The following is a 25489-nucleotide window of genomic DNA, read 5'->3' on the forward strand; positions in this document are numbered from 1 at the left end:
AAAGCTGTAGGACAGAGCTACAGCCTCATCTGAGGCATGCCATCTCTTCCAAGCTCACTGGTTGTCAGCAGAATCAGGTATCTTCTAGCAAAGCACTGAGGCCCTCAGATCCTGCAGACTGCCCGCCATTCCTTGCCACATGGTTCTCCTCACAACATGGCAGTTTGCTTTTTTTAGGCCAACAGGAAAAGTGTCTTCTGCTGCTTCGAATCTCTTTTAAGGACTCATCTGTTTAGGTCAGGCTCCATTCAGCAGAATTTTCCTTTCAATTAACTTAAAGCCAACTAATTAGAAATTTTAATTACTTCTGCAAAATCCCTTTACCTTTGCCCCACAATATACTCTAATAAAAGGGGTACATATATATCCCATCATATTCACAGGAGCTGTCTAAACCAATGGGGAGGGGTTATACAGGAGTCCACAGCGGGAGCCACATTACATTTCTGCCTACCATGTGTTAATCTTAAATTATATACATTGTCCTATTTTCACAAACAAGCTGAGACATTTTATATTTAACACTTAGATTCCATCATTGTGCTATCTAATAGAAATACAATATAAATCACAAATGTGAATGGCACATATGGCTTTAAAAGTTCTAGAAGCCACATAGGAAAGAGTCAAATAGAAATGGGAAATTAATTTTAGTATATTTTATTTAACCGGCATGTCCAGAATATAATCATTTCAGCGTGTAATCAATATAAAACATTATCAGCAATGTATTTGGCATTTTTTCATACTGAGTCCTTGAATACCTCATGTCCATTAGGGCTAGCCACATTTGAAGTGCCAAAAGTCCCAGGTGGCTGGTGGCTGCTGTTTTGGACAGTGCACTGCTATCGAGTGTCTTTTCAACAACATCCACCAGGTGTCACAATGAGTTTATGGTTTTAAGCAAGCAGCACCAACAGAGGTCTTTCCTCTTGGTAATAAGAATTAGGATTCTCTTTGTATTCACATATTTTCTACTTTCTGTGTATTTGGAATTTCACTTGAAGTCTTTGCCTAAATAATTAAGAAATGAAGCAATTTGGATTGTACTTCTTAAATAAATTGGAATTGAATGTGATTTGTATGTCACACACCATTCCATACTTTAAAAAAAGTTTATCCCAGATAATCTGCTAGTGAGAGAGCAAATAATTATGACTTACACGCACACTCAATACTTAACATAATAGCAATTATTATAAAGTTAGATCATTTCAAATACCCAAGGATTTTTCACAACCTCAGAGGCAATTAAATGGTGTTCTTTTTTATCTTCTCAAATTGTTAAACAGAACACATTAAAAATAGAAATCCAAAGTTCTAAAAAGTGACACAATGTTCTTCTGCAAAACTGCACACCATTATTGCAATCTACTAATTGCCGAGAGAGGTTTTCTAATTCACACACACACACACACACACACACACACAGTGAGTCCCAGTGGAATTATGATGTTTGATCTGATTTGCACTTACTGTTACTTTGAAAAACAGAAACCACTTAAGAATTATCATTTGGTTATTTGGTTATAGAATTCCTTTTTATAATATGGGTAACAGAAAATGAGAAGAAGTTATTTTTGCTTATAATATATATTTAGTTATATATTTAGAGCCAGGAGTAGTGGCAGGCATGCATCTGTAGTCCCAGTTACTCAGAGGCTGAGGCAGGAGGATCACTTGAGCCCAAAAGTTTTAAAACATTATTTATATATATATGTATATATATATACACATATATTATATATGATATATATCATATATACGCACATGTACATATATGTATATATATGTGTCTGTGTAAGCGTGTAATTAGAGATGGAATTTTCTCAAATACTTTCTTCTTTTAGATAATCATTAATTTATAAAATATTAAGAAAATGGATACATATGTCATATAGAAGCAATTATGAATGAGAAGATTGAAGCATGAGTTTTCATCTTTAATTTCCATGAAATTAATAAAGTTTACTTTTACTCTAGTTTTATACCAATAATTGAGCCTTTTCTTTGTCCTATTAGTCTCCACTATGTCAAAGGAAAAGAAGCCATAGTAAATAAAATAATTTAAAGAGGTTTATTCTGAGCCAAATTTGAGGACCATGGCTGGAGCCAACCCTAAGAAGCCTTGAGAAGGAAGACTCACTGTAGTGGGGTTAAAGTTTCATTTTGTACATTTCAGGGTGACAGGAGATAGGTAAAGTCGTAAATCAGTATATGGCAGGCATATGTTGGTTTTGCCCCCAAAGGTGGGACATCTCAAAGTGGAGGTGCTTACAGGTTATAGTTAGTTAACAATTAGCTGAATGAGTTATGCTTTGTCAAAAGGAATGCTTGGGTTGAGATAAAGTCTGTTGATCAGAGCCAGACTACAGGACACATGCCCATACTCAAGTGATTTGTTATGTATTTTGAGGACTGCAGGCATGTCTTCCATGCCAGTAGGTCAGTTAATGAGTCACAGAAGACATCTCTGAGAAGGGAGGGAGGCATAATGAGGCCTGTCTGATCTCCTTTCTCATGGCTAGCAACTCAGTTTTAGGGTATCACTTCGGCCAAGAGAGGACTAATCAGTCAGCTGCTGGGAGGATTAGATTTTATTTTGGTTCACAACTACATGGTTATCTGTAAGATGAAAACAAACTTTATTCTAGTGAGAAACCGTAGTTATATATCTCTAAAGGGTTCATATTGTCAATCAGCATCAGAGAAACTGAAGCAGCCTTGGCATCTTGATTCATATATCAAGGAAAGAAATGGCCAATGTTGTAGCCTTAACTGTGTAAGAAGATGGAAAAATCACTATGTGGAGGTATACAAATACTATTTTAAATATAAAGTTTAAATTTAGAGTAATGTATACTTTTTTGTGTCCTGTTTGAATTTAACCACATAATATATGTTTTGTAGGTCAGATTTCTAGTAAAATACTCAAATGCACGCAAATGACATTTTTCCTGCTCAACTATTTACAACTTTTCTTATTTCTTTTGTGAAGAAATTTTAGCAATGAGAAGACTAAAGTCTTGGTATGTTTGTTCTTTTTGAAGCACAATGTTCAGACAGTCCAAGAGATGGCAGCCAACACCTTTTGTAAAATAAACAACTTACATCGATACATTATCCCTGTAATTCTTCTAATGTGAGTTCTTTATTTTAATAATATCAGCACTGAAGTAGTCATTAAAAGAATGAAAATTACTAGTATACTAAATGTGGATATCTCTGTGTCAGTGTGCTTTAAAGAGATTGCTCACAGTATTTCTTAAGGTAAACTGAACAGATTTCTCCCTCCTTTTTTTTCTCTTGGCCTTCAGAGCAGTGGTTTCTGCTAGAATGTTAACTTAGAATTACCTAAAACACAGTAGGATTAAAGAATGAATTATCATTTTAGTGATTTTTCAGAGGTATTAAAAATTAAACACATAAGATACTAACCACATCATTTAGCATGTAGGCCACAACTGATAGCTGAGGTTCTTAAAATACTATACAATTTTTTTTTGTTAGATTCCTAATTAAAATTAATTCACTTTTATGACAAGTAGAAGGTGTTCTTCACAATGTAAGAAATAAGAGTATAAAATAAAGTGCAGATTTTATTTATGCATTTGTTTTGAGGGGGTATTTAAATCTCTGAATATATTACTTTGTGTAATATTATTATTGCCCAACCAGGTTCATGTGCTCACCTCCCAAGAGGAAGCCAATACCCAGGGACAGCAGGGTTTAGAACAGAGAAAGAGTTTATTTTGTATAACACTCAGTGGGGCAAGGGGAGGAATTTCTAAAATCAACCTCCCCAAGAATTCAAGAAACAGGGTTTTTAAAGGAAATTTGGTAGGCCGAGGACGAGGCAACCAGGGTCTATCTGTTGGCTTGAGTTTAGGGCAGGACATCAGTCCCTTGGCTGGTAGGTTAGCTAATGCACTGGAATGCAGGACCCGAAAGTATCTCAGAAACTACTTTTAGGTTTCCAAGAGGTGATGTTACCTATGGAGAAAGTTAGAATCTTTACAACCACCAGCTGTGCACTCCAGGATAGCAATTATAGAGAAGCAAACAAAAGGACAGTGACTATTATCAAGCAAACAAGGGACAATGACTGATTATTATCATTATTTTTAGCTAAACCTGTTTCTTCATAGAGTTTTGTAGCCCTTACTCTAGTTCTAACCTTGCAGCCCTCATCAGTTTGTAAGGGCGGTTTCAGTATTAAGCTGCTTTGTTACAGGATTCCACAGGGTAAGGAAAGGCATTAAGAATGCCATTGGAGAAACGGGAACACTTCTACATTGCTGGTGGGAATGTAATTTAATACGTTCCTTTTGGAAAGAAATCTGGAGAACACTTAGAGAACTAAAAATAGACTTGCCATTTGATCCTACAATTCCACTATTAGGTATATACCCAGAAGAGAAAAAATCACATTACAATAAAGATGTTTGTATCAGAATGTTTACTGCAGCCCAATTCATAATTGCCAGGTCATGGAAGAAGCCCAAGTGCCCATCAATCCACGAATGGATCAATAAACTATGGTATATGTACACCATGGAATACTATGCAGCCCTAAAGAAAAACGAAGACTTTACCTCCTTCATGTTTACATGGATGGAACTGGAAAATGTTCTTCACAGGAATGGAAGAAAAAGTATCCAATGTACACAGCCCTTCTATGAAACGAATATATACTTCTCAAATGAAGGAAACAACTTAATTCTAGCCCAAGAATATGGGGAGGGGTGGGGAAGGGGAGGGAAGAAGGGTGGCTGGGTGGTGGGAGGTTAACCGGAAAGATCACCTATATTTCTGTCTAACAAGGGTACAAGTGAACTTTTCTAGAAATAGAATGTAAATGTTTTGACACAATGACTATGCAAATGACATGAAATTTATGTGAACCAGCTTGATGAAAGTATTTCAAAATGTATATGAAAACACTACACTGTACCCCGTTTGCATTAATGTTAAGAGCTATCATTTAATTAAAAAAAAAAAAAGAATGCCATTGTCTTGGTTTAGGCCATGTAATAATCAATTACAGCAATGGACTCAGAAACCCAACTAAGTTCCAAAATTCAAATATAGAGCTTTTTCTTTTAGTGTGTTGTTTTTTCTAATGGTGTACAACAAATTGGCACAAACTTCATGGCTTGATGAAGCACTCACTTTTTAGCTCCCTGTTCTGTAGGTCGGAAGTTTGGCTGTGGCTCAACTGAGTTCTCAGCTCAGGTCTCAAAAGGCTAAAATCAAGGTGCTCTCCAGATGTTCATATCTAATCCCCTTCACCCTGCCTTCCATGCCTAGTTTCCCATCTATGAGATAAGATAAGGGAAACACCAAACAACATCTTTCCAAAAATTCTTATAAATTGATATAAAAGGCTTGGCAATGGTCACAAGTACATGTCATTGAAGCATTTTAACTGGAGACTTTTTCAATTAGGATTCTGTATCAGCTGTCTATCACCACAGTGCTCTGAAATAAGCAACTAAGAAACCTCTTTGACATAAAAAATGCACTTACTTTTTGTTCATGAATGTATGAGTAGAATGTTTGGTCTGCTAGATGCCAAGCTGGGCTCACGCATGGGCCTGTGGTTAGTAGGTGGGTCCCCTAGGGGCTAGTTGGACTGGTGTTGCCCTGTCTGGGATGACTCAGCTCTGTTTCTCGTGGCCTTTGGTCCTCTAGCATTCTATTTCAGGTTTGCTCTTATACGGAAGGCAGGGTTCCAACACAGAGTGGAAGTGCACAAGAATTGTTAAAGTTTAGGCTTGGAATTGGTGCGTTATCACTTCTACCATATGACCAAAACGTCAAGGTCTAGGGAAACAGACTTTATTCCTTGATGAGAACTGCTGCAAACTCTCATTGCAAAGGGTATGTAGGAAGAAGTGGAGAATTAGGGTCATTTTTTGCAAATGTCATAGCCTACACTGACAGCTTTTTTGGTTTCTTCAAAGATTGACTTTTGCAATATGACCACAAATGCATACTTTTCATACTGTTAGCATTCAGGTATCATCAATATTAGTTTACTTTTCTTTCAAACTGTTAATGCTTTTGAGAAACACAGTTTTGACCACAGTATTTGAAGACTCTAACAAACTAAATTTTACTTTTTAAAAATTAGAGTGGTGCATACACATAATAAAATAATAGAAGGACTTAACAAAGCTGTTAGGACAGTGCCGCTGCCTCACCACTTCTCACGGTCACTCTTGTTGACCAGAAATAGCAGGATTAAAGTAGTTTATTTTTTTAAGTTTTTTGAACTTTCTCTATGTCTCTAAATAATATGCTTAGTATGTTATTAACTCTAGATCTTATTAATTGGCTTTTTTGCTATGATGATTTAATTTATGAAGCGCCTCCCTTCCCCTTTGTTCTGTTCTAAGATTAGTTAAATTAGTTTTTGTCCTTTTAGTTATTTTATACCTTTAAATAACATATCAATGTTACTGGAAGGGTAATATTGATAATCTAATTAAAACATTTTATAGTGTATATTATTATTATGTTACCTATCATAGGTTAATTAAGTCTATATAATCATTTCATTTGATGTTTATAAAAATTTTAGGAGGCATTTTTGTCTTAATTATACAGACAAGGAAACAGGACCAGAGTATTTATTATTATTATTATTTTTAGACAGAGTGTCACTATGTCACTCTTGGTAGTGTGCCGTGGTGTCACAACATACAACAACCTCAAACTCTTGGGCTTAAAGGATTCTCTTGCCTCAGCCTCCTAAGTAGCTAGGACTACAGGTACCTGCCATAATTCTTGGCTATTTTTTGTTGTTGTTGTTGTAGTTGTCATTGTTGTTTAGCAGGTCCCGGCAGGGGTAGAACCTGCTAGCCTTGGGTGCTGAGCCTGTTAGGTAAATTTCTTAAGGTCATACAAGTAATAAGTGGTTGGGTACTAGCTAAAGTTCCTGAATCTAATTTCAGAGTTACTTTGAATAGCACTCATCATCACAACCATCTTTGCATCTAAAAGAAATCAAATTTTCTGATAAATTCTTACTTCATTTTGCTTATAATCATATCTCTCTAAAGGTCAAGACTGATGAAGGGGAATTGGTGTTCTGTGGTTAATTTTAAATAAGAAAAAATTGATGGATGGTATGGAACTTGATGTGCAGCTTGAGAGAAAAGTCTGTGGGATGCTGGGCATAGTCAACTATATACGTTAGATTTTAGAAAAGAATTTTCAGGAAACTTTAGGAAAAAAGATAAGCATGAAGCTGTGATTACAGATGTAAATGAAAATGTGGCTCAAGAGGGCTGAGAAGGGTTCAAAATTCATGCAGAGCCTACAATGTATTGTACTGATAATGAATAAGAAGCTGCAATAAAAGAATCCAATGTGAATAAAATGCTGAAGGCAAACTTTACTTATTTATTTATTTTTAAAATGGTGTAGAAAGTTTATTTAGTTTTTTTTAATTTCCAAAAATTACAGGGTTACAAACATTTTTGTTACATGGATAGCTTTTGTAATGTTTGGGTCTAAATGTGCCCATCACACTAATAGTGTTCATTGTACCGCTTAGGTAGGTTTTTGCTCCTTCCTTCCTCCCCTGTTCCCCCTGCTTGATTTCCAAAAACTTTTACTTCCCACTGTGTGCAGGTGAAGGGGGGACTCTAAAAACTATACATAAAAGTGTCTTTGTGATAAAATTTCTTTTTTTTCCCCTTTGGGTAAATATCTAGTAGTGGGATTGCAGGATCAAATGGTAGATCAACTTTTAGTTCTTTGAGGAATCTCCGTACTTTCCACATAGGTTGTGCTAGTTTGCAGTTCCACCAACAATGTATCTGTGCATGACAGTTCCTTTCTCTCTACGCCCATGCCAGCGTCTGTTGCTTTGGGACTTTATGATGTGAGCTGTTGTCACTGGAGTTAGGTGATATCTGAATGTGGTTTTGATTTGATGTCCCTGATGATTAGCAATCATGAGCTTTTCTCGTCTGTTTGTTGGCCATTAGTTTATCTTTGTAAGAAAAGTTTCTGTTCATGTCTCCTGGCCAGTTTTTAGTGTGGTTGCTTGATCTTTTCTTGCTGATTTCCTTGTGTAATTTGTAGATTCTGCTTATTAGCCTTTTGTTGAATGTGTAGCTTCCAAATACTATGTAGCATCAACTTTCTCCTTGACTCTTCTTGAGGCTGAAAGACAACAGACTAATACGTTAAAAGTTCTAAGCAGGAATTACTTTGAATCTAGAATCTGATTCTTATCCAAATCAGAACTCAAAGGAAAAATAAAATAAGGGCATTTTCATAGGCATTCAAAGATTCCAAAAGTTAACCCTTCATACACAAACCTTCTTTAATAGATTTAATCAACCAAAAAGCGAAATTGATTCAAAAGGGGGAAGATGTGAGACCCACAAATCAACAGTAAACAAAGAAAACAAGGACATATAGTTCGGAACTATATTTACAAATTTTTAACAAAAATCTGCAACTAAATCAGAGATCTCAACATGAGATGCTGTGGGGTTAAAAGAGTAAAGGGATGAAACAGGAACATGCTAAGGTTATAGTGTTGTTTGGGGTGTGCAGCAGCAATAGACACCCACTGACTGCCAATGGTAATTAACAACTTAGCAATGAGAAAGGAGACATAACTCTTAGATTTCATTAAATAAAAGCAAATACAAACCATAATACAAAATAAAAAGGCCAGGTGCAGTGGCTCATATGTGTAATCCTAGCACTCTGTGAGGCTGAAGTAGGAGGGTTACTTGAGCTCAGGAGTTCAAGACCACCCTAAGCAAAAGTGAGTCCCATCTCTACTAAAAAACCAGAAAAAGTAGCCAAGTGTTGTGGTAGGTGCCTGTAGTTCCAGCCACTTGGGTGGCTGAGGCAGGAGGATTGCTGAAATCCAGGAGTTTGAGGTTGCTGTGAACTAGGCTGACGCTGGGGAACTACAGCTTGGGGCAACAGAGGGAGACTCTGACTCAAAATAAACAAACAAATAAATAAATAAATACTTATAAAAGATGAGAAGAAAATAAATACACAGAATAGTATGTAATTGTGATAATTAGGATGACCAAGGTTTATAATGAGTTCACTTTTAGAAATACGACGCAAATAATTAAAAATGGTATTGAACCTTATTTTGAAGCAAGAAGAAGGCAAAGAAAAAGTGAAGAAAGATCAGGTTTGTGGCAGTTGGTATAGTGGTAACGGATGACAGAAAAAAGCTCCACTACTCAATGTATATTTTTGCTCCTATTTTACTTGTTAAAAGGGAATGGTATACAAATTATGAAGCAAACATAATTAAGAGGGAATTAAAGTCCAGTATTAGTGAGAATAAATAAAGAATAGTTATGTCAATGAACTAATCTCTTTGGGCTGGCTGAATCATATTTTAAAAGTACATAAATAGTCCCTTTTGTATATTATCAAAGAACCGTGAGAAACTTTTGAGAAATGCTAAAAAATGAGATCTACGAAAGCTTACAGATAAGCTACTTTTATTTTTAAGATAAGCACCTAAAGATAAATAATTTTGATTTCAAGAAGGGAAAAAGGGAATACTAGAAATTATAATCTGATAAGAGAATGCTGAACAAAATGTTGAGAGTCCGGTTAATCACGAAGTCATGAAGAGAGAGCATAGTTATGCTAAGATCAGTTCCTGCCAAACTAGCCTTTCTTTTCTCCACTTCTTTACATCTTGCTTTTGCATGGTGGAAACGGTAGTTCTGAATAAAAGTGGTGTACAAGTGATCCCGACAAAGTTGAAGCTATTCTCTCCAATATTGTAAAAAATAGAAGTAACATGATACCCATAGGTTTTAGTGTTGTAAACATAAACAACAGTGATCATCTTCAAGTTTAATTCGGATGTAGACTAATGGTCACACCTTCTAATCATGAAGTCTTTTCAGAGAAGAGCCAGCATTTGAAACAATAATAGCTTAATGATTTTCCATTTTTGTCTCATCTTGGTTCACATATTCTATAGTCCTTTACTAAGTTCACTTCCTAGGTGCCAGCCTGTGCTAGATGCTGGAGATAGAAAGATGACTAGAGTCCCAAACTTGAAGATTTAAGTTCCAGCAGTGGTGATGAAAACATAAACAATTACAGCAAGATAGTGAGGAGTGTAACAATTTAACAGATATATTTTCATAAAATACCTATAACAAGTATAATAATAAAGCTACAAAGAACAATGGGAAAACAGAAGAGGCGATAATTAATTTTGCCATGATAAGTCACAGATTTTAGAAAAGAAAATTTCAAAATGTTCAGTAAAAAAAAATAAGCATGAAACTATGTGGGAATATTTTATAGAGTCTTCAAACATAAATAACAAGACAGAATCTATAACTGTTGTTTGGCACAGACAGATGCTTTAATATTTTTAGAAAGTGACATACATCACATAAGGTGGAAAGGTCGATGGTAATTATACCAGCAATAATGAACATCTGACATTAAGCATGTTCATGAGTTGTGGGCTGGAGAAATAATGTTAAGATAAGCCTACTATCTTTGAGGACAAGGTAGTAGGAGGGCCTTGTATATTAAGGATCTTATTTATTTGAACTGAGGAGCCATTGAGGAATTTTAAGCAGAGGAAAAACACCGTTTGATTTCTTTTGCAGTAGAAGAGGTTGGAATAGGGGAGAACAAGATGGGAGATAGGGAGCCTATTTTAAAATATTACGGGGGTTCAGATCATCACCTGGATAGTGTTCATTGTACCCATTAGGCAGAGTTTTGCTCCTCACCTCCTCCTTTATTCTTACGTTATTTTTATAAGAAATGAGTTGAACTGAAGCAGTATAAGGTGAACAAAAAACATAGAGGGGGTAAATTGAGGTTGGAAAATCACTGGTTTTATTAACCAGTTGTAAATGATACATGATGGAGAGCAAGGAATCTAAGGTATCTATTAGGTTTCTTATTCCAGTGACTAGTTAGATAGTGGTGCTACTTAACCACCCGCCTGGTTATGTACTTTACTGTACATAAAAAGGAGAATCTGATTATTGGTGTAAAATAATACATTTATTTTGAGAATGTTGAAGGTATTTTTGGAAAATCCAAAAGGAACCATTTAATATTGGAAAATACAGGTCTGGACTTATCATTACCATGTAAGGTGATGAAGTTATTGAAACCCCAAACATTCCATCCCCTAGAGCCCTTGTAGGATGGTCTCACAATCAAAGTTAGAATCAAGGTGAGTGTGTCCATTTGTTCAGTGATGATATTCTGAAGCCTAATGTAAATGTCTTCGGTACACACGTCGCATTTTGGTTCTGTGCCTCTTCTTTAATGTAGAGCTATTTACTTTAAATAGTAAAAGTTAATTTGAAAACAAAATCCAAAGGTGAATGACATATTCTTCTCTTCAAGATATATTTCATAACGATAAATGAAAAGTGGTGAACTCTAAACATTTGTAGAAGAAAATTATGTAACTATTTTTCTAATAGGGTAAAAGGGTATGTCATTAGTATTTCTAGAACATGATGTACATGTGACATCATAATATCTAAGCAGCATTTTATATGTCTTTTTGTAAGGCATAAAAGTATTTCCAAGAGCACTGCTTCAAATTATTCTTAGATAACACCTTTAGAATTTATTTAATGAATAACCTGGCATTAAATAGTATATAACTGATAGATCCCACATTTATTTCCTTCCTAAAGAGTCCTGTGTTGCTAGAGACTGGGTTAAATGCCTTTTCCCTAGCTTTCACACAGCCTCGACTATCCTTTTATCTCAGCACTTACATTATTACTTTGAAATGCTGTCTCTGAGCACTGTTTATCATCAGGTGCCTCCTTAGGTGAGTTACATATAAAACTGAAATTTAATTTCATGAAATAACACATCTGTAGCAGGCAGTGTGTTTGGATATGTTCCATTTTATCCATTCCATCTCATTCTTTCCATTCCATTAGAAACGTGGGTGCAACCCAAGATACTTATTTAAGAAATCTCTAATTGGTGTCAAGCTGTGGTTTGAAAAAATTTATTCTAAGTCTTATTCTCCCTGATGCTTATGTCTCTGGGGTTTAGCATAGAATCTAGTTCTGTTTGTTGAAAATAGACTATGGCATTTTTTAAGATTGTACTGCAGCTGTAAAGTTTAATAAAGAAAAAATGCCGCTTCCACTGTGCTCAGCATAGCATTTTCTAAATTCACATTTTAAGAAGTATTGCATGCCAAGAGACATAAATTGTGTTAAAAATAAAGGGCTGTAAAGCCTTATTGCCTTGCATTATTGTAATCCTACTAATACCAGTGTGACTTATCCACGCGTATCCAGGAGTGACGTACTGACAAATTCTTAATTAACACAAGCATTTCTGAGCTTCTAGTAGGCAGCTCTTGTGTATTAAAAGCTTTATCACTTTCCATGTGGAAGTAGCATAGACATTAACTAATTAGAACATGTAAGAGAGCACAAAGTTTAATATTACTTAAATGGGAGAAAAAGTTGTATGTTTACGATGACTACCCAAATATAAATTAATAAATCAAAATAAGATAATTTTTAATATAATTAACAAAGTCTTAAAAAAAACCTAAAACAATGTTAAGTAAATGTGAAAAAGTTAAAAAGTACTTGCATTTGTATTTATAGTATTTTTATGAACTTGAGTGTACAGATAGGCAAGTGAATGATATAAAAATTTGTTATGAAGCTTATAATACTGACGTTTCCATGTATATATATATACATTATATTCTTAGCAACTTCCTTTGCTCTCTTTTCACTTTTCACAGCTAAATTTGTGAATTTTGACCTGTTTCAGTCAAATTTTGTCCCATTTACATTACTGAGATTACTTTTGCTTCATTATCAATGATCTTATCATTGTCTACTTCAAAGGATACGTTAGCACCTCCCATTTCTTGCCAAATCTGTTCCCTTTGATACTGTAGTTAGTCTTGAAATTTTCTTCTTTGTTGGCATCTTTGACAGGATTCTTTGCTGTTTTCTTCCACTTTTTGGGGAAATTCTTCAATTTTCTCTCTAGCTTCTCCCTACTTGCACCTTCAATTTTTATTTCTACCCTTATTTTAAATAGTCTTCATGGGAAATCTCATCCAGCTTTAGATATTGCCGGAGCTCAGAAGTCTTCTAAATTAATGTTACCAATCCAAACATCTTTTCTTAAATTCAGACTCATACATCTATCAAACTGCCTTCTAAATATAATTTCTATTTAGACGTCCTGGAATTTCATCAAACTATATATATCTGAAAAGGAATTATTTCCCTCACCTGTTCCTTACTCTAACTTGAACAGATATGTTTCTTCCATATCCTATTTCAGTTGTTATAGCTTTTTCTTCTTTCATCTACCTCCCATCTTTATTGACCAAGACAATTTTCTAGATATTAAATATCTCGTGAGTGTGTCTATATCTTTATTCCTATTTTGTCCATGTCCCTAGTGTGATCTGGAAAACAGAAACCACTTTAGGTAGAAGGTGTTTCATACAGAAAGTTAGACACAGCACTGTTGGAAGCCTGTGTGTGGGGAGGGTTGGAGGGAGAGTGGTGGTGGAGTGAGGTGGGTAGGTGGGGGTGGAGGAGGGAGGGAGTAAAGAACCGAAGAAAGTTCAGTTCTAATATCTAGAAAACACTGAAATGCAAGAATTGCAGAGAAGTCATTGCCAATGAGCTCAATTTTCTGTAGTGCTGAAGTCATAAGAGCTTTGTCCTCATTATAGATTTTGGTCCAGCCTGAATACCCTTGAAGCAAGATCAATTTCTTTACATTCACAAGCTGTGTCTGAGGGCTTTATTTGGCTAAAGGGACATGTTGCAGGTGGGCAGGACATACATGCCAGAGAGTGAATGGCCCAAGAGCAACCCTCAACCAGTGAGTGTCAGAAGTCATGAATAAGCACATTAGCTTCCTTACCCTCAGTGTAACAATTCTGAAATATGTTTTATATAGTCCCACAGGAGGACTCTAGTAGGATGGAGCTTTAGTTGACTATAGCTGCAATCCAAATGTTAATGTCCTTTTATTGGGTTTCTTCCTTCCCCTATGTCATTTTTCCACTGTCTTCTGCTTCTTGATCAATTCCAAAAGAAGCTACTTCTTCTCCAAGTCTTGCTTATGGTCAAAGACGCACATGATTTATGCAATGCTTCAGGAGAAGGACAGTCCTTCTCTCTTTATCCTTTTAGATTTTATGAGAGTGCCTCTCTTTGGCAGAATTTAAAACAGAAAATTTCTTGCAGAGATGTCTGGGAAATGTAGTTTTTAGGTGCTTAATCCTTGTGATGAAGGAAATATTTGTATAGAAAGGCAAGGTTAATAATGAAAATCTTTGATCACATACTAGTGATACTATTAATGCATATTTTAAACTATGTAATATGTATTGTATTCATACAGTCCTTAAGATTAGGTATTATTCTGTTGAGTATCAACACATTATCTAGCACAGTCTACATCATCCACATTTGAATGATACACATTAAAACAATAATAACTATGTCATGCAGTGTAATGTAATTATCTCTTACATATCAAAATATATTCATCATCTCTCCATATAGGAAAGACAAAGCATTTCTTATTGACGCTAATTTCTCTTTTAGCTTACAATTTCTCAGATAATTCTATAAACTAAATACCAAACTGAAATACTACATTTTGGTAGATGTTAACCCTTAAAAAGGCTTGCAAACTCTTGCATATTGTTCTGCTAACTCAATTTCCCTACTCATCAAACACTGTGCTTTCCTTCTAACTGTGCACTGCAGCCATACAGGCACTATTGTATTTCATAAGCTTTGTATTTGAATCATACAATCGATCATGTTATTATTACATAAATTCTTGAAATTATTTTTTTCCCAAAAGAAGCTTGTTAGTTGTAATTCTTAGTAACTCCCAGGATACTTTTGCCAGTTCATCATCTCTTAGTTGTAATATTAAACTGATACAATTCTTGATTTTAAATCATAAATTACTGATAGTTTAATGTTATTCTAATCAATGATTTACTGATTTGGTGTTGCTCATTTAATTCAATAGTATGCAGCAATGCTTACTTGCATCAGCAAGAATTTTGACTCATAATACTGCAGTAATCAGACTTTATAGTGCAAATGGATTTTTTTAAATTAAATGATAGCTGTGTACATTAATGCAATCATAGGATACAGCGTGGTGTTTTCATATACAATTTGAAATATTTTCATCAAACTGGTTAACATAGACTTTATGTCAATTTTCTTAGTTATTGCATTAAGACATTTATACTCTACTTTTAGAAAGATTCACTTGTACCCTTATAAGACAAACCATGCAAATGGATTTTTAAAAATAAATACTTTATAGCTTTTTTGCTAAAGAATATTAATACCTAATGCTCCCCAAAGAAAGTTAATACCTAATGCTTGTAAGTCAGGTGTCAGATAAATTGACTGTGGATCATTATCCCAGTTGATTTGATCTTATTCAAAATATTTGAGAGCTATTTCACTTTTAGGGTTTAAATTGTGTATTATTTATCTTTGTATTCCAAAAACCTAGCACAAGTCTGGGTACTTGCTAGATCATATTTCAAAGGCTAATGCAAGTTCATGGATTGGACCCATAATGACTCTAATTTTACTCAAGTAACCTTTTCTTTGATTTTCTGCTTCATTAACCTTCAAAATGCAAAGGTTATATACTATATTTATGTATACACACACAAGCACAGAGGGTGCCAAAAGTGTATAAACATTTTAAGAAAGGAAAACACTAGTAAAATTGTAATACTCAATATAAACCAATCACAAAAGATGAAAACAAGTTTCATTGAGCACCTCTTGTCATTGTAGAAGTCAAACATGAATTGAGTACTACAAATTTAATACAGTGTTTTCCTTTCTTAAAATGTGTATACATTTATTGCACCCTCTGTCTATACCTGAGTGGATAAGCTCCTTCAGATTTCCACAGGTTTTCATGGAGATGTGCTCTTAGGTGATCAATGTAGCAGCTGAAGTGTAAGAATAGAGATGAGAAATCATGGAGGAGCCAGATCAGCTGGCAGGGTGGCCAGGTCAGAACTCAGTGGTCTACCTACTGCCTTACATGTGGAAGGCAATAATTTCCTGCACACCCGAGTTCTGTCACTCCTTGTGTCAGGCCAAGCTAGAGCATATCAAAACTGAAAGGGACACACAGTATATGTTGAATGGATTCAGATGTGTTTTATTCTTTACTCTATAACTTAGGATGAATTCTTTTACTGCAAATATATGTAATATTATACATGTAATGTGTACATGTAACTGTGTGTGTGTGTGTGTGTATATATATAATAGCTTGTGATTTTAAAGAAGCAGCTTCTTGTAGTTGCTAGTCACTAATAAACACTTTTTCAGTGGAGAAATGCATAAGTCATTGGTTTTGAGTACATGTCATTCTGATTAATTGCAATTATAATTTTAAATTTCAATCACTTGATTGAAATTTAATGTGATTGTAAAGTTATCTATGTTTTTGCTTTCCTTAAAATTCATAAAATATGGCTCGGCACCTGTGGCTTAAGCAGCTAAGGTGCCAGCCACATACACCAGAGCTGGAGGGTTCAAATCCAGGCTGGGCATGCCAAACAACAATGACAAATGCAACCAAAAAATAGCGGATGTTGTGGTGGGCGTCTGCAGTCTCAGCTATTTGGGAGGCTGAGGTAAGAGAATCACTGAAGCCCAGGAATTTGAGATTGCTGTGAGCTATGATGCCTTAGTACTCTGCACAGGGGGACAGTTTGAGGCTCTGTCACCAAAAAAAAAAAAAAAAAAATTCATGCAACATATAGTTTTTATGACCGAATATATTTGGGCAGTTTTTAATGATATTTAATTAAAGGATACTTCAGAAACAAATGACAGGGTCGACCATAATTTCAGCATGGTGCTGGATTGAGAATACAATACTGTTGGAAAAATTTTATGAGCCTTAACGCAAATTTTCTTTGCTAGGATAATGTCACATCGTCCAAAGAAATGTTTTGTTAATATTTTTTCCAACTGAGATATCACCTAACTCCAGAAAGATTAGCCCATATCACAAAATCCCCAAACCAGAGATACTTGTGAGGATGTGGAGAAAAGGGAACACTTCTGCACTGCTGGTGGGAATGCAAACTAATAGGTTCCTTTGGGAAAGACATCTGGAGAACACTTAGAGAACTAAAAATAGACCTACCATTTGAGCCTGCAATTCCTTTTTTTTTTTTGAGACAGAGTTTCACTTTGTTGCCCTCGGTAGAGTGCTGTGGTATTACAGCTCACAGCAACCTCAAACTCTTCGACTCAAGCGATTTTCTTGCCTCAGCTCCCCAAGTAGCTGGGCCTACAGGCAGGCACCACAATGCCCAGCTGTTTTTAGAGACGAGGTCTTGCTCTGGCTCAGGCTGATCTCAAACCTGTGAGCTCAGGCAATCCACCCGCCTCGGCCTCCCAGAGTGCTAGGATTATAGGCATGAGCTACCGCACCCGACCTACAAATCCTTTATTTTTTAAAATGCCACTGAGGAAGACAACAGAGTAGTCATAATATACAGCCTTTGAGCCTTTATAAGGTAAAGAAAATATGAGAGACTCTCTTTGCTTGGGGCCCCAAATTTCTTAGATAAGACATAGAAAGTCTAAGTCAGAAAGGATAATAAACAAAAATTGAAAACTTCCACTCTTCACAAAAGTAACATTAAGAAAATGAATAGGCATTCAAAAACTTAAGAAAATATTTGTAATATACACATTAAAAAATAATTTCCATAAGAATATTTAAAGAATTCCTAAAACAGAACAGTAGCTTTTGTGTTTAGACCTAAATGTTCCTTCACAAATTAATTTTTGAGTATTGTGAGAGACATGTTTGAAGTTGGTTTTGTTTTGTTTTTTTCATGTGAATGTCCAGTTGCTCTAGTGCCTTTTATTGAAATGACTTTTCTTTCTCCATTGAATTACTTTGGTGTCTTTGTTAAAACTGACCGTTTAACTGTGTCTCTGTTTTTGGACTCTCAGTTCCATTCCATTGATCTATTCGCCTATCCTTGAGCCACATTACTGTCTTGATTTCTGTAAATTTTATAGTAAGTTTTGAAATTGGGCAATATGAATACTCCAATTTTGTTTTTACCTTTTCAAGATAATTTTGTCTATTTCGCATTATTTGTGCAGATTTACTAAGATTTTTACAAAAAATCTTCTCTTCCACAAAAAGAGAGACCACTGACCTCTGCCTGGCCTCCATGTGTTTGTCCAGTGGTTTGGAAGTTGCCTTCAGACCAAAACCTGGGCAACTGGGCTCACCTCACGGGTTTCCCACCTCTCACAGATTACAATTCTGTGTTACCCATTGTCAGATGTTTAACTCTGATGCTTCATATATTTTGTCTAGTCTCGTGTTCTAATTATTTAAAGTAGGATAGTTAATCCAATGTCAGTTATTTCATGATGGTTGGAAAGAGAAATCTTACCTACAATTTTACCCTAGAATTCTACACAAAATGTAGGAAAATATTATATGGAAAATGTGATTGTTCTTATATTCTCATTAAAATAGGACTGCAATGTAGATTACATCTATGAGGATATAATACTACGTAAATAGGAAATGCTATTTAAACAGAAGTTTAAAAATATCAAGTGATTTTTTTTGTTGTTGAATGAAGGATATGGCTTTTCATGATAAGGATCTCTTTTTTATTCATTTGGCTATTTTGATAGGTTAAGTCAGTGGAACATTTCTCTTTAATTTGCCTACTTAATTAAAGGTAGACAGTTTTCTCTTTTGGAAAACTTTGTAAATGAGTGTGGCGGTTTAACTAAAAGTCTTTTGAATAGGCTTTGAACACATGCTCTGTTTTTTCTTGTGCTACTGTGACCAATGACAAATGGCCATTATTTAATGAACCCACCAGTTTCGGTATTAGCAGTTGGGCCAACTGCATTACAGTTTGTACTTTACTTGTGTAAACATGGGGATAAATCTCCCATTTGGAAGAGAAATTTAATTCCACTACTTGAAGCCATGATATTAGACATTTCCTATGTAATTTTAAAAGAAGGAAACCTGAGCAAATTGTGATACTTAAATTTTATAATTTTTAGAAGAAGTGTGTACAGTGTGCTGAGATTTGGCCCTACTTAAATACTTATAACTTCATTTTTATCAATACACAATATATTTAATGGTCTTAGATGCACAAATTTACAAATACATAAACCCAAGCAGTTATGGTGAACTGTCAAACAGTAAGTTGGTTAAAGTGGCAAGTTAATCGATTTGGCTTCAAGCATGACTAAAAGGTGTTTTTTGATAGTTCCTTAAAATGCCATGGTATAGTCAACTTAGGGAAAGGGTGAAACTTAAGTATCAGAATGAATAAACATAAACTACCATTATTTATCCAGTTGCTAGATAATTCAGAATTTTCTATGGGCCACAAAAATATTACTTTGAAATTCTAATGATTGTTTTATTCTTCATGTGGTTTTAGCAGATAATGTGGATTATCTGGATAAATAATGGATTGTCAATGGTAATGCATTAATCCTTTCCCTCCCTGATCTACTCCCATTAAATCAGGGAGGGAAGGCATTAAACAATATTGAAAGCTTTTTTTACATTGCTTTCACATACAATTTTGTGCGCCTTTGCATCCAAGGGTCCAACAAGGGAATACAAAATGTCGGAGAGAGGGAATAATGGGCTTAGGAGAACATCTGAAAGTGAAATAAGTAGGTCTTTGTGGCCAAGAGAAATAGAAGCTCATGAACTTTAAATGCCCTCAATTTAATGTTGAGGAAAGAAATAAGAAAGAGAAGAGATGCGTGCATTCCAATTACCACTACTAATTTATCAATTTATTTAACAAACTTTGCGTTTAAACTGTGTCTAATTTAACATTCCAAAGCTCTGGAAATGAAAGATGACTACCTAAGGATTCTTTTCCCTAGGAAGGTCGTGGTCTGACAGAGGAGGTAAAAGCATATCCAGTCGACTATAAGGGAGCATATGCATTATGCGTTAATGCTCTACCATGGGTATATGTAAAAGCACATCCAATCGACTATAAGACAAGCATATGCATTATGCTCTAATGCTCTACCACTGGTATATGTAAAAGCACATCCAGTCGACTATAAGACAAGCATATGCATTATGCTCTAATGCTCTACCACTGGTATATGTAAAAGCACATCCAATCAACTATAAGACAAGCATATGCATTACCAGTGCTCTACCACTGGTATATATCATGTACTAAGGGAAGACAGAGGAATGAACAAGTAATTATACTGTAGAAAGCATCTGTGAGGACTCCAGAGAAGATGTAACATTTGTCTTTAACTTTAAAAAATGATCTTTTCAGGGAGGGACATGTGGCAAAAATGGTTCAGGTAGATGAACGGAGTTCACAAAGGTAAAAAGGTGTGAAGTGCAAATCATGTTTGAAAAAGGAGAGATAGTTTAGTATCAGAGAATTTAAAGAATGTGTTGAGGGAGTTGTGGGGAATGAACCCCAAATGCTAAATAACAACCAGGTTGTGATGAAATATTTTTACACAGATGTTTGGATTTTAACTTGTAAGCTACTGACAATCATAAGAGATTTCTAAAAGTGTAGTAACGAACAGGAACATATTTCTGTCTTCATTAGATAACTCTGGAGGTGGGGTAGATTGGGAAAGATTATTCAATAATATAGGCAAGACGGTGGGGCAAGAAATGATGGGGAAATGGGTGAGGCAGAGGATACATTTAAGAGACAATTTGAATAAAGTTACCTATTGCTGCATAAATAATTACCTCTAAATTTAGTGTCTTAAAACAACACCACATCTTTATTTTTTCACACACTTCCTATGGTGCCTGAGTTCAGGAGGAGCTTAGGTGTATGGTCCTGGCTTGAGTTTTCTCAGGAAACTGAAGTTCATGTCAGCCAAGGCTGCGGTCATTTAAGAAAGGCTTCACAGGGGCTGAAGAATTCTCTGCCCAGATAGCACAGTCAAATGCAGCCGAGCTGGTGCTTGAAATTGTCAGGAGGCTTCAGTGCCTCGTCCCAAGGACCTCTCCATAGGGGTATTGAGTTTCCTATGATACATGGTGACCTTCTTCCCCCAAAGTGAGCGATGTAAGAGAAAGAAGGCATTGTGACCTGGCCTCAGAAGTCACACTGTGTGATTTCTACAATATTTCACTGATATCAAAGTTTAGTTCCTTCCACTGTGGCAGGGGATTATAGAGGAATGTGAACTCCAGTGCTGACATTCACTGGGAGTGGTCCTGGGACTTGCCTCCCACATCTTTATCATGAATATGCCAATCCGTTTCTTTATATTAGTCTGTTGTATAGTTTTTTGGGCAAAGCCAAGGATTGAGGCTCACAATAGTAACTACTCCTATTGCACTGGCTTATTCACACGTACATAATGATGCCTGTGTTACTTCTAGGAAGTGAGAACAGTGCAGTGAATTTAGCTATATATCATTAGGACTTTGAGCAGCAGGGGGAATGGGATTGATGGCTATTATTGCCTCATAGCTTGTTAACACAGGAAGGGGGAGATAGGTTCATTTTAAGCATTATCCGAAAGACAAATGTATCAATGGAGGAAAATACATGGTCCTCTAATCTGTCTCTGGGCTAAGAATCTGAATTGGTACAAAGGCCAACTTCCTAAGGCAAAGAGCAGATAAAGATGTCATTCTAGGCTTTTATTTAGGTTGGAGCAAAAATAATTGCAGTTTTGGACCATGAATTTTAAATCATTATAACTAGACTCAAACACATCTTTATTAATCCAAATAGGAACCATTACAATCAACCCATTGTTGCTAATGAGAAATAAGTTTTCTCTTGTAACATAAACATCCATGCTTTGGAATTCTACAAAATCCTGGAAAGCATTTACTTCATCCTGCTAGTTGTGGAAGTGTTTTTCTTGCAAGAAGTTGTTGAGATGCTTGAAAAAGTGGTAGTTGGTTGGTGAGAGATCAGGTGAATACGGCAGATGAGAAAATCATTGTAGGCCAATTTGTTCAACTTTTGAAGCATCGATTGTGCAACACATGGTCAGGCATTGTTGTGGAGAAGAATCAGGCCTTTTCTGCTGACCAGTGCTGGCTGCAGGCATTGCAGTTTGGGGGGCATCTTATCAATTTGCTGACAAATTTCTCAGATGTAATAGTTTTGCCAGAATTCAGGAAACTATAGTGGATAACACCAGCAGCAGACCACCAAACAGTGACTATGACATTTCTGGGGTGTAAGTTAGGCTTTGGGAAGTGCTTCCGAGGTTCCTCTGGGTCCAACCACTGAGCTGGTCATTGCTGATTGTCATATGAAGCCCACTTTTTGTCACATGTCACAATCCAATCAAAAAATGGTTCATTGTCACGTAGGATAAGAAAAGAAGACAGTTGAAAATGCTGATTGCTCTGAGTTTTGGTCAGCTCACGAGGCACCCATTTAGTGAGCTTCTTCACCTTTCCAATTTGCTTTTAAGGCCCAAAGACTGTAGAATGGTCCATGCTGATTGACCTTCTTCCATAACTTCTCATGTAGTTAGTTGTAAGAAGATCAGCTTTGATGATTGCTCTCAATTGGTCATTTTTTTCAATGAACATGGATATCATTATGAAAATCATGATGATTTATTAAGGATAGCTTTTTATTTTTGGTTTATTTATCAGTGACTTAAAGCTCAAAGGATAGCTTTGTGTGTGTGTGTGTGTGTGTGTGTGTATGTATGTGTGAGATATTGTGGAAGGAGATTGAATGAAGACAGAAAAACATGAATTTCAGTCCTAAATCCATTGTTTATTAGTGTGATTTTTGACTAAGTCATGTAATATCTTTACTTTCATTCCATAGTATGTGCATTGAGGGTCAACAAAATCTACTTTATAATCTATTGCAAGGTTTAATTAAGCTAATGCATGAAATAATTCTCACATAGAGCCTAGGAATATTAATACGCAGCAAATACTTATTTCTATTTCTCAAATTTATTTATTTTTGCCTCACTTATGAAATGTATTAGATAACTGGAAAATGTAAGAAAATATGTTGCAGTATGAAAAATATTTTGCATACTTTTGTGCCAAAATATTTCAGCTGTGCAATTAATTTTGTGGATGGATATAGTTTGCTTAGGACTAAAGTTTATCTGGTGAGACATCTTGAACAATTTTATTATAAGAATTACTTAATTTAGGGAAAACCATTATATAAAATATTGAATTTTAAGTAGGGGCCAAATGGTGGACAGTATAATGAGAATGATAATATTAATAGTAAATTGTATAAATAAATTTTATACGAGGCATGATATTTGCATTGCTTTATTGGTCACTAAATGTAGAATTCCTGTTGTCCTAGTGGCCAGTTTTTCTTCTTTACATTGTCTGAATGGCTTCTGTAAATATGTGTTTGTTGCCAGTGAGTTCAATCATCAAAATAAGTCTCCATTCTATGGATTTATTGTTTGGCAAGATAATTTTCCTAATTTATGAGGGGAATGTAGAAATTGCCTAGTAGAGTGTCAGCAGCAGTAACACAAATTCATATACTGTGTTCATCTATTATTTTCAAAAGCCCAAAGAAACAGCAGCAACAACCCCTGATTATACCAAAACAGAAAAGGGAAAAGTAAATCAGCTTTGACTGAAATAGAGAAAAATAAACTGTTTTCTTTTAGCTTTAGAAAAATAGTGTGCTTCCTAGAGCTGTTTCATAAATTTCATATTTTCAACATGGCAAATTTTCTCAAATGCCTATGTTCTTATAAATCAGGAATCTTAGAAATCTTAGAAATCAGCTTTTTCAATTCTTCTGAGAGTTCATTGAATTCTGTTGAAGTCTTACTATCAGTTTTGAGGCTTGGAACCTTCAATGGTAATGACAGGGCCAGCTTTTCTTTAAAAAATTTCCTTTCCTTCAATTTCAAAATAATGTATATTTCAAGTGCTTTGATTTCTTATTATAATTGCTATTACACATTTAATGAACACTCAGTGTTATTACAATATATACCTAGGTATGAGTCTAAAATTCAGGATGTGTTGGTTTGTTTTGCATGATTGATTTATATTCCCTAACAATATGATTATTGAATTTATAGTTAATATTTATCCAGGGTTAAACTTACTGTGATGGGAAGATGTCCTGATAAAATAACGTTAGGTATTGTCAGTCTCCTGTGCTCACCAGGATTTATTCTCATGCTTATTCTGTGTTTTTATTTTTTTTTTTTTAGTCTGGATAGTAAATAAAGTGAATCAGGTACTTCACTAATATAAAGAACATTCTATTAACTTCCAAAAATCTTCGAGTGGCACCTGTGGCTTAGGGCGTGGCTCCATATGGCAGAGACGGCGGGTTCAAACCCGCCCCCAGTCAAAAACCGCAATGAAAAAAAAAAGAAAGAAAGAAAAGAAAAGAAAGGAAAAATCTTTAAATAAGTTGAAAAGTGCTGACATATTATCTAATCATCACTTACGAAACAGCAGGTATAGGTGCAGGTCTAGAGATTATTTATGTTGATACTTTTAGGACACTGGGGAGAAAGTGTGACTGTCAGTTATTTCATTTTGTTACTTTTGTAGAAGATCTGCTGATTTTGTGTGTGTGTGTGTGTGTGTGTGTGTAGCTCAGAAAGCATTCCATGTTTTTTTCCTGGCTCCAAACATCCTGTCATCACCCTGCCTCATGTGATCATCTCCAAAGATACTATGTCCTTTCTTCTCCATTTAGTTGATTTTTTCCAACATACTTTAATATTGCACTCATTAAGTAGCAACATTCATGTATAAACAGGAAAAGTTTTATTCCTTCATTTTCTCAAAAGTTGTGTTGAACATTTGTTTTCTGAAGCAGACACTAGGATGCAAAGCTGAATATGCATAGACAACTAAACATGCAAGATAAAAATAAAGAGATATGGGTTATAGAAGAAGGGCATTCAGATCACCTAGGGCAGTGGTTCTTCACCTTGGTTATACACATTAGAAAATCACCTAGGGAGGTGCTAAAAACCCAGGGAACACCCAAGACCAATTAAATCTAAATCTCTGAGGATGGAGCACAGATATCAGTATTATTTTGAAAGCTTTCCAAATCATTGTGATGTGCAGCCAGCTTTGAAAACCGTAGCTGTGGATATTCAGGAGTGAATTCACAGATTTCACAGAAGTATGAAAAAGCAGGGAATGCCATAATCGGAAGAAAGGGCATCTTTTGAAGAGGCAAATAATTATAAAACATTCAGCATGGCAAAAGGAAAGAGTGAATGGGATGTTATGAGATTTGAGGGAAGGGTAGATAGAAAACTATAATCACCAAGGACCTTGATCTATTTATTTCCAATAGACATGATTGCCATAGTCAGCACCAAACTTGGCACAGGCAAGGGAAGATAAATTTAGAGTAATGGGAATACAGTAGGAGAAAACAGAT

Source organism: Otolemur garnettii, unplaced genomic scaffold, assembly GCF_000181295.1.
Source record: "Otolemur garnettii isolate 467f Iridium unplaced genomic scaffold, OtoGar3 scaffold00048, whole genome shotgun sequence".
NCBI lineage: Eukaryota > Metazoa > Chordata > Mammalia > Primates > Galagidae > Otolemur > Otolemur garnettii.